Source organism: Ochotona princeps, chromosome 1 (assembly GCF_030435755.1).
Source record: "Ochotona princeps isolate mOchPri1 chromosome 1, mOchPri1.hap1, whole genome shotgun sequence".
Classification (NCBI taxonomy): Eukaryota; Metazoa; Chordata; class Mammalia; order Lagomorpha; family Ochotonidae; genus Ochotona; species Ochotona princeps.
The window spans coordinates 160,074,979-160,082,822 of NC_080832.1; the positions used below are offsets into that span (position 1 = coordinate 160,074,979).

The window sequence follows — 7,844 nt, forward strand, 5'->3', positions numbered from 1 at the left end:
AGGAACTCCATCTACATCTCCCACTGGGATGGCAGCGGCCCAACCAGATGAGTCATCTGCTGCATTCCCCAGGGGGTTAGCAGAGAGCTAGATAAGAAATGGAGCAACCCAGACAGGAACTGTGCCACTATGAGATGCTGGCATTACATCTCAATGCCAGCCCCAAAACCTCTCTCTCAGTTAAGCTATGCTATCTATGTATCAATATTAGGTTATGTCTTCTGGTACAGTGTTTCATTGAGAGGGCTGAACAATCCTGTAATATATGTAGCCATTTTACAGATGACAAAGCAGATACTCAGAAAAAAATGAATAACTGAAAATCATCAAAGCTCCTTTGGAATTTTAAATACAAATGTTTACCGTCAGAAATTCCACATTCTGTACTGTACTCCATGGTCTCCATTACATGAGCTGAACTATGGTATGCCATATTGATTTAATATTCCGGGTCAAAATTGTTTCATTTTTATATTTTTAAATCATGAAAAAATTACATCTCATAATAAAATCATGAATTCTTTTTTTCTGAGATGAAATAATTAATTTTTATCTTTACATTTATTTTTTTCTGTTTTCCACAGATGAAATTGTTTACATGCTTGAATAATTTTGTTCCCTACAAAATAATAAAACATATAGCTAAAACCTGAAATTTTAATGCTTATAAGTTAGAATGTTCTACAATCACTTTGGCATTATTCAAATTATCACACACATATAAAAATGGCGTACTCAATAAGTTTATAATTAAATCAAATAAAAATCAAAGTGATACTTGTTTAGTATTTATTCATGTCACTTTTTATACTTCACAACTGTAGCATTTAAATTTTTGTCTAAAGTTTCTAATCCTGACTTTTAATGTAATTATTTAGCTTGTTAGGAAAAATGCTGGCCTACTTTCCAAGCATTAGACCTTATTAGTGAAAATTTTTCTATATTTGGAACTTCATATTAGTGCTTGATTCTTCATGTATCCGGTCTTGGAGCCAAACCCCTGATTTAGGCTCCTAAATGCATATTTCAAGCAGCCAACTATTTCTTGTTGTAATTGGATTAGGTTGTCTATCAGATCACAGAGTAGATAGGACATACCAAACTGTTTACATAAAAGTTTAAGACCCTGAGTTAGCACCGCTTCATTCAAGTTATTGTCATAATCCTACAAAAACATTACTGTCGTCATTAGCAATTGGTTAGCTTTATAAATTAGGCTACTAAATTAAGCAGATTAAGAATAATATTCACGACTCTTAAATTACGGAAACTGGCATTTAGGATAATCCTACTAGATTTGGAGCTTCAACATTTGGCAACTACCCAAGTCATCCGAAAGCTAAATATTCCATCTTGGAGTTCTACGGAGCAGCTGGTTCATCCTCCTGTTTTCTAGATGAAGCTCAGAGGGCCCAGGCCTCACAAAGAACATGGAATTCTGGTTTCTGGTCCACAGAACTGCTTGCAGCCTTTGCTGTGTTAAACGAGGAATAACATCTTTTGCAGCGCATGCTAATAGGACAAGAGCCGTGTCCCTTTTTATACTAAACCTAAACTCCATAACTTTTTCAGATACGGGGTAAATCACTTGAGAAAGAACCCTCTCAGGCATTCACACACCCAAGGTCACGGGTCTGGAGTGGTCATAGAGCCTAGTTATCAGAATGAAATGAAGTGCTCTCTTTCGATGCTATTCCAGGCATGACTGCCCCCCGTGGGCCACCGTGGGCCAGCTGTCTGGCTTACCTACAGTGAAAACAGCCTGTTATTTAAGCAAGATTCTTTGCCAAATAAGATCATCCAAAGTTTTTTTTTTTTCTCTCTTGACTACAGGAGTCACAGTGCTGCCGCAGGAGGTGCACTGGGTACGTATGCCATGAGACCAGGACCTGAGACCAAGAGAACAAAGTGGTCAAGACAAACCAAGGCCAAATCAGAACACTGCACTCCGACTCTTTCTGCTCCCACTCTTCCATGTGCACAAGTCAACACCGATCTGCGTTCTCTGTGCCACGACAGCTGTGCCATCTGTGTGTTCTTTCAGAAACAGCTTGTTCCTCGCTTTCTGCTCTCCTCCTCTCTGACTTTCAAGAAAGATGACAAAGAACTGTTCGTGTAGTTTTCTGTCACGCAAAAACGATGAGGATTTCTTAATTAGAATAAATGTGAGGGGTTCCTTTACCTGAAACAGATGAATTCTCCAACATTGCAGAATGTCTGGGCAAATAAAAGGAATGGCTTGAGCCCAGCAAGGTGGTTAAGGTCTTCACCTGCATGCGTCAGGAAACCATATGGGCGCTGGTTCCAATCCCGGCAGGCCTGCTTCCCATCCAACTCCCTGCTTGAGGCCTGGGAAGGCAGTCAAGGATGGTCCAAAACCTTGGAACCCTGCACCCACACAGGAGATCCTGAAGAGGCCCCTTGTGCCTGGCTTTGGATTGGCTCAGCTCCGACCGTTGCGGCCCCTTGGGGAGTGAACCAATGGAAGGAAGATATTTCCTGTCTGTCTCTCATCCTCTCTGCACATCTGACTTTCCAATAACAAGAAAATAAATCTTAAAAAAAAGGATGGCTTTCCCAAGGTTTTATCCCTAATACAATAACACAGAGAAATTGCTTGTGATTATACTAAAATCATTGCTTTCTCTAGTTTGACATAGCTTTTGCTTTAGCATTGAGAATGCAAAATTTTGGAATTCTGTGGAATATTTCTTGTGTGGAGCCTTTCTTGGTGTTCCTGAGGAATGCTAACTTTCCCTCTTCCCTTGTAAAATAGGACGTCCCCGCATATTACACACTACCTGCATTGTCTTACAGTCAGTTGTGGACAAAGTTGTCACCCAGCTCTTCACTCAGCTAGCAGTTCACGGAAAGCAGAGACCCTAACGCAGTTTTGTTTCATTGTGGATGGTTATAGAGTCTGTCTGCCTGAAATAGTCAGTCCTCCCTGGCCTAAGCTTGGTGGGGAAGGCACGTTCATCCTGAGAGAGCCAGGGCTTCCGCTCGGTCCTCTCCCTTCCCGGCATGCCCCATGTGGTCTTGACCACATGCCGGCCTGCTCAGAGCGATAGGTTCGGGCTTCCCTGGATTACAGCTTACAGAGCCTGGTGTGTGCTACATGCCACCTCATTGTGGAGTTAAAAACTCAGTATCTTGGAATGGTTCCTAGACTTTTTTAAACTGCTGACTTAATTATCTTGGGATAGTTTATATAGAACTTAATGAGTATTTAATACAACAGAGCAAAAGACAAATCAAATCACATGCTTTCTTTTATTAATTCTTTTATTTCCCCAAGAACTAAGAGTAAAAGATGAATACTCGATTCCAGAAGAAGAAAGGAAAATAGGTAAGGAAATAATTTAAAAATAAAAATCCTGCCTTGATCTGTTACTATTTATCATTATTCATTGCTAAAATGTATTTTTTTAAGAAAGTATATTCATCGAGGAGCTGACAGTTATGACGGGCTGTTGGCTATTGTAGTAGCCCATACCTAGAGGATAAAAAGTAGAGTGTAAGAAGGTACTCCCTAACCAATCAAATCAATGCAAAATTTGGGATCAATCTGCAACAGACATTTTCCTATCATTTGGCATTCAGATAGGATCAAATGCATTTAGGCAATGAAGATACAGGGTACGCAACTTCAAACAGGACATCATCCCCAAGACTGGGCAAAGCATGTTTTTTGTTACGTTCACACTATGCTTAGGGTATTCCAGAAATCGTTTTGAACATTACAACACTCTAGGAGCTAAGCAGAGTTACAGACTTCATGTTACAGGGAAGAAATTGAACACATAAGGAGATGTTCCCATAGCTAGTGTAGGGATTGGAGATAGCAACACAGGGGTTTGTCCTCAAGAGTTGTAGAATAATGTCCCATGATGCCTAAGCAGTGAATAAATAAAAACTTCCTGTGAGAGAGGAGAGAAGCAGTTCCTAGTAAAGAAATGCCATGATCCAAGCTTAAAACTGCCTCCTGAGGTTTTAAAACATGCTTTGCCCAGTCTTGGAGATGACGTCCTGTTTTTTAAGTCGCATATCCTGCGTCTTCATTGTCTAAGGGCATTTGATCCTATCTGGGCAGCTTCACTAGTGGTCAAAAGACATTTTCAGGGTGTTCTGTCCCAGAGCAGCAGTTTGTTGTCCTCTGCAATACTGCCCCTCTTTAGGTGTTTGAATACACAGTTACACAGATGCTGGACACCTTCACTTGAAGAAACCACAGACAACAATCAACATGCCTGACCTGAGCTCATCATGGTAAGTCCTTTGCCAAGCCCGTGCATGCCTTAATGCTGTCGTGAGCTGCAGAATTCTGCTGGCTGTTCTCAGCTTTTTCTCATTCACCAGCCCTTTAGACGACAGTCACCCCAGCCTTGTTCATGTGGCTTCCTGACTGTGCATCCTTCTCTCCATCACTGCGGCTGCAACCCAACCATGCCTCCTTGTCTTTCCCTATGCAACTACAAGGTCTACTGTTGACTCTCCAGCTTCCCAGTTTTCTTCACTCAAACATAGTCATCCTCTCTGACTCTGCAGCGGAAGATGAACCTTGTGAAGGGAACTCTGATTCATCCCATTTGTCTGTCCTCATCTCCCATGGCAACCTGTCCAGGAAAGCATAAAAACTCCCAAGTGTGGACTGAAATGACTGTCTAGCCTTGAATCGCCAAAGAAAACAGCCATTAGCCCATGTATGAATAGTATATAAAATGTCCTCTAAGTGAAAATCAAGTGCCAGATTTCAAAGGTAACATGAATAAAGAATGTAAGGTAGCTGCTGGATATTTACTTTTATTGTAAAGGCAGAGAGAGAGAGAGAGAAACTTCCACCCACTGGTTCACTCTCCAAATGTCCACAACAGCCTGAGCTGAGCCAGTCTGAAAGCAGGAGCTTCTCTCAGGTCTCCCACATGGATGCAGGGTCCCAAGGACTTGGACCAGCCTCTGTTGCCTTTTAACGCCACAGACAGGGAGCTAGATTGGAAGCAGAGCATTCAGGACTCAAAGCAGTGCCCATATAGGATCTGATCCTGCAGGTAGAAGCTTAGTCTGATATGCCATGGCACCAGAATATTTTGCTATTCCAGAAAATTTTGCTATTCATTGCATGTTAAAATCATTTTGGATATATGAGTATTGGATGGAATGAAATGTAGTGAAGTGAACCAAATTTTTGGCTCTGTTTTACTCTTTAGATATCATTTGAGGGACATTTACAATTATATATTTTATTTGCTTCAAAATATCTGACCAGATTAGTCAGCTGTGGTGAACTACTGCGAACGCTAGGCAGCCGAGGCCAAGAATGCCACCGTTTCATTTCTCTCCTACAGCTTCTCGCCTCCCTCCCTAGAGTCTCAGGAGATCGGAACATGAGGATGCTAAATACATGTGCTCCTGCTGTTTGGGGACAGGGCTGGCAGCACTTCTGTGAGCTTGTCAGTGAAGATCCCTGTTCTCTGGCCCCACGGTGCTTCTTGCCTCATGCTCTGTACCCCAACCATCCAGAATAACTCACCATGTGACTCTTCATTCTCATTCAGACTTGAGGCCGCTAGTACTCCTCAAAGACTGTTTCTGCTATGAGCCAAGCTTCAGGCCCAACCCCTGCACTGTAAGAATCTGACCCTGCAGTACTTAGTGAGGGAACTCTCCAGGGACTGCTGAGAGGTGCACCGTCTCTCAACCTCTCCTTCATTGGCTTGGCCCAGGTCACGGTGGCACTGAGGGCACACGATGTTAGGGCAGAGTCTGAGGCACAGGTGGTATCCTAGAGCTGCCAGGGCAGGCTTTCATTGATGAATTTGTTCATTCATTCACCAAATCCTGACTCTTCACCCCATTTGGACAAATGCATTCAAATGTGAATTTTGGAGAAGGGAAATACCGGTTCTTTACAGATTTTCTTTATAAGGAAACATATGTTTGTCCACGATAGCTATGAGATCATGAAAGATAGGACAGATTACATAGTAAATGGCCACACCAGTTTCCACAGAGTCCATTTAAGTGAGGGACAGCTGATCCAGGGAATTTCATAGTATTTCAAAATGTCTTTACTTCTTTATTTAAACAACAACCAGAGCACTCATCTTCTGGTGTACTAACGCGTTGCCCATAGAGGTCAAGACTTATCCAGTCTGCGGCCGGAACCCAGGCACTCAAACATGGCTTCCCATGTAGGTGGAAGGGATGTAACCACTTGAGACATTACTTTTGTCTCATAGATGTGGGCTAGCAGAAACTGGAATCAAATCCAATCACTGTGATAGGGGAGAAAGCTAATCAGCTGGACCAAACGCCAATCAAAGACCTGCTAATGGACAAAGTTGCAGTAAAATTAGCCCTGAAAATAAGATGGAGGCTGGTGACAACTGGGAGTTTCCTAGAATCTCATTGTGTAACTTCATATCTTTTTTTTTCAAGAGTCTGCATTTTAATATATTTAAACATTATCTAAAATAAGTGCACATGTAAGATATTTGCCAATTACATAATTCATTACATATAAGTTTCAGAAAATCGGTGGATTTAAGAAATGCTATTTAAGGTGTGGTTAAGTTATAAGAAAATCTGAATTAAATAAAGAGTTTCTATGTTTTATGGACTTCACACTTACATAGAATATCAGTAAGAACTAAGTATGAGATGGTTTCAAAAGAGTATGCAAGTAGTTGACATCATGGCTTAACTGGCTAATCCTCCATCTGTAAGTGCCAGGATCCCATACGGGCTCTGGTTTGTGTTCTGACTACTCCAGATTCCATCCAGCCCCCTCCCCGCCCCGAGAAAGCAGCGGAGGCTGGCCTAGTGACTTGGGACCCTACATCCACCTGGGAGACCTAGGGAAGCCCCTGACATCTCTGTCCCTTGCAGTCATCTGGGGAGAGAAATAGCACATGAACATTCTACTGTCTGTCTCTCCTTCTCTCTGTAAATCTGCCTTTCTAATACTAACAAATAAATCTTTTAAAAAATTGTGGAAAAGGAAATTAAAGGGTGGTGTATGTTGTTACAGCAGTTTTTTAAAATGTGTACATTTTTCTTATTACTATTTATCCATAAGCTTTTTGAAGTCCCTCATATAATCAAACATTTTTGTGTACCAGGCTTTCCCTGTGTGCCTGAACGCTACCAATATTCTATCCAGTTAACGGAAGACAGAATTGAGGCATAGTAACAATATTGCACCACCATCATAAACTTGATCGTTATCAGAGTTTGTTCTATAAGACGAGGAAGGCAAAGCTAAATTGGAAACTACAAAGTAACTGAGTCACGCTGACTCAGGTTTTTCTTTATTGATCATGGCTGCTAAGGTATTAAGAGTCAACTATTTATTCTTTCCCCCATCAAATAATATCTTCATTATGTCATTCCAGCCACATGTAAGCGTTAATGCTTTTCTTTTAAACACATCATATCTATTTTCTTTTAAAAAAATTCCTTTGAATCAGAGAATAGATTTTTCTCTCCCTCCCTCTTTTTCTCTTGCTCCCTCCTCTTCTCAGTCCCCCCTTGTCCCTCAACATTCTGTTCTGAATAATTAAGTTAAATTTTTAATTAGCCGTACTGAACCAATAAAACAATGAAATTCAGAATTTCCTGATGATGCTTACACATCATTTTTTAATATATTTCTAAGCTTTTCAGTGTATTTTTTTTTTTTAGTTACGTTGGTAATTATTGTGTTCCTACAGGTAAGGAAGACAGTTTGTGATAAATAAAATCAAATATGACTGTGTGGATGGGTATGATTTTATCCACAGCAAGTTCAGCTCCAGCCAAAGAGCTGGGAGCAACGTTTAGGCTTTGAAGTTGGTCAGATGCTC

The 7,844-nt window shown here is 41.1% G+C and overlaps 1 long non-coding RNA gene across 1 annotated transcript; it reads left to right on the forward strand.

Annotated features, from left to right (window-relative positions):
- The first annotated feature begins 278 nt into the window (after window positions 1-278).
- On the forward strand, window positions 279-4,267 carry LOC131481895 (uncharacterized). Its single transcript, XR_009246630.1, has 3 exons — window positions 279-424; window positions 1,834-1,984; window positions 4,179-4,267. It is a non-coding gene; the product is annotated as an uncharacterized LOC131481895 (long non-coding RNA).
- Window positions 4,268-7,844: the final 3,577 nt, after the last annotated feature.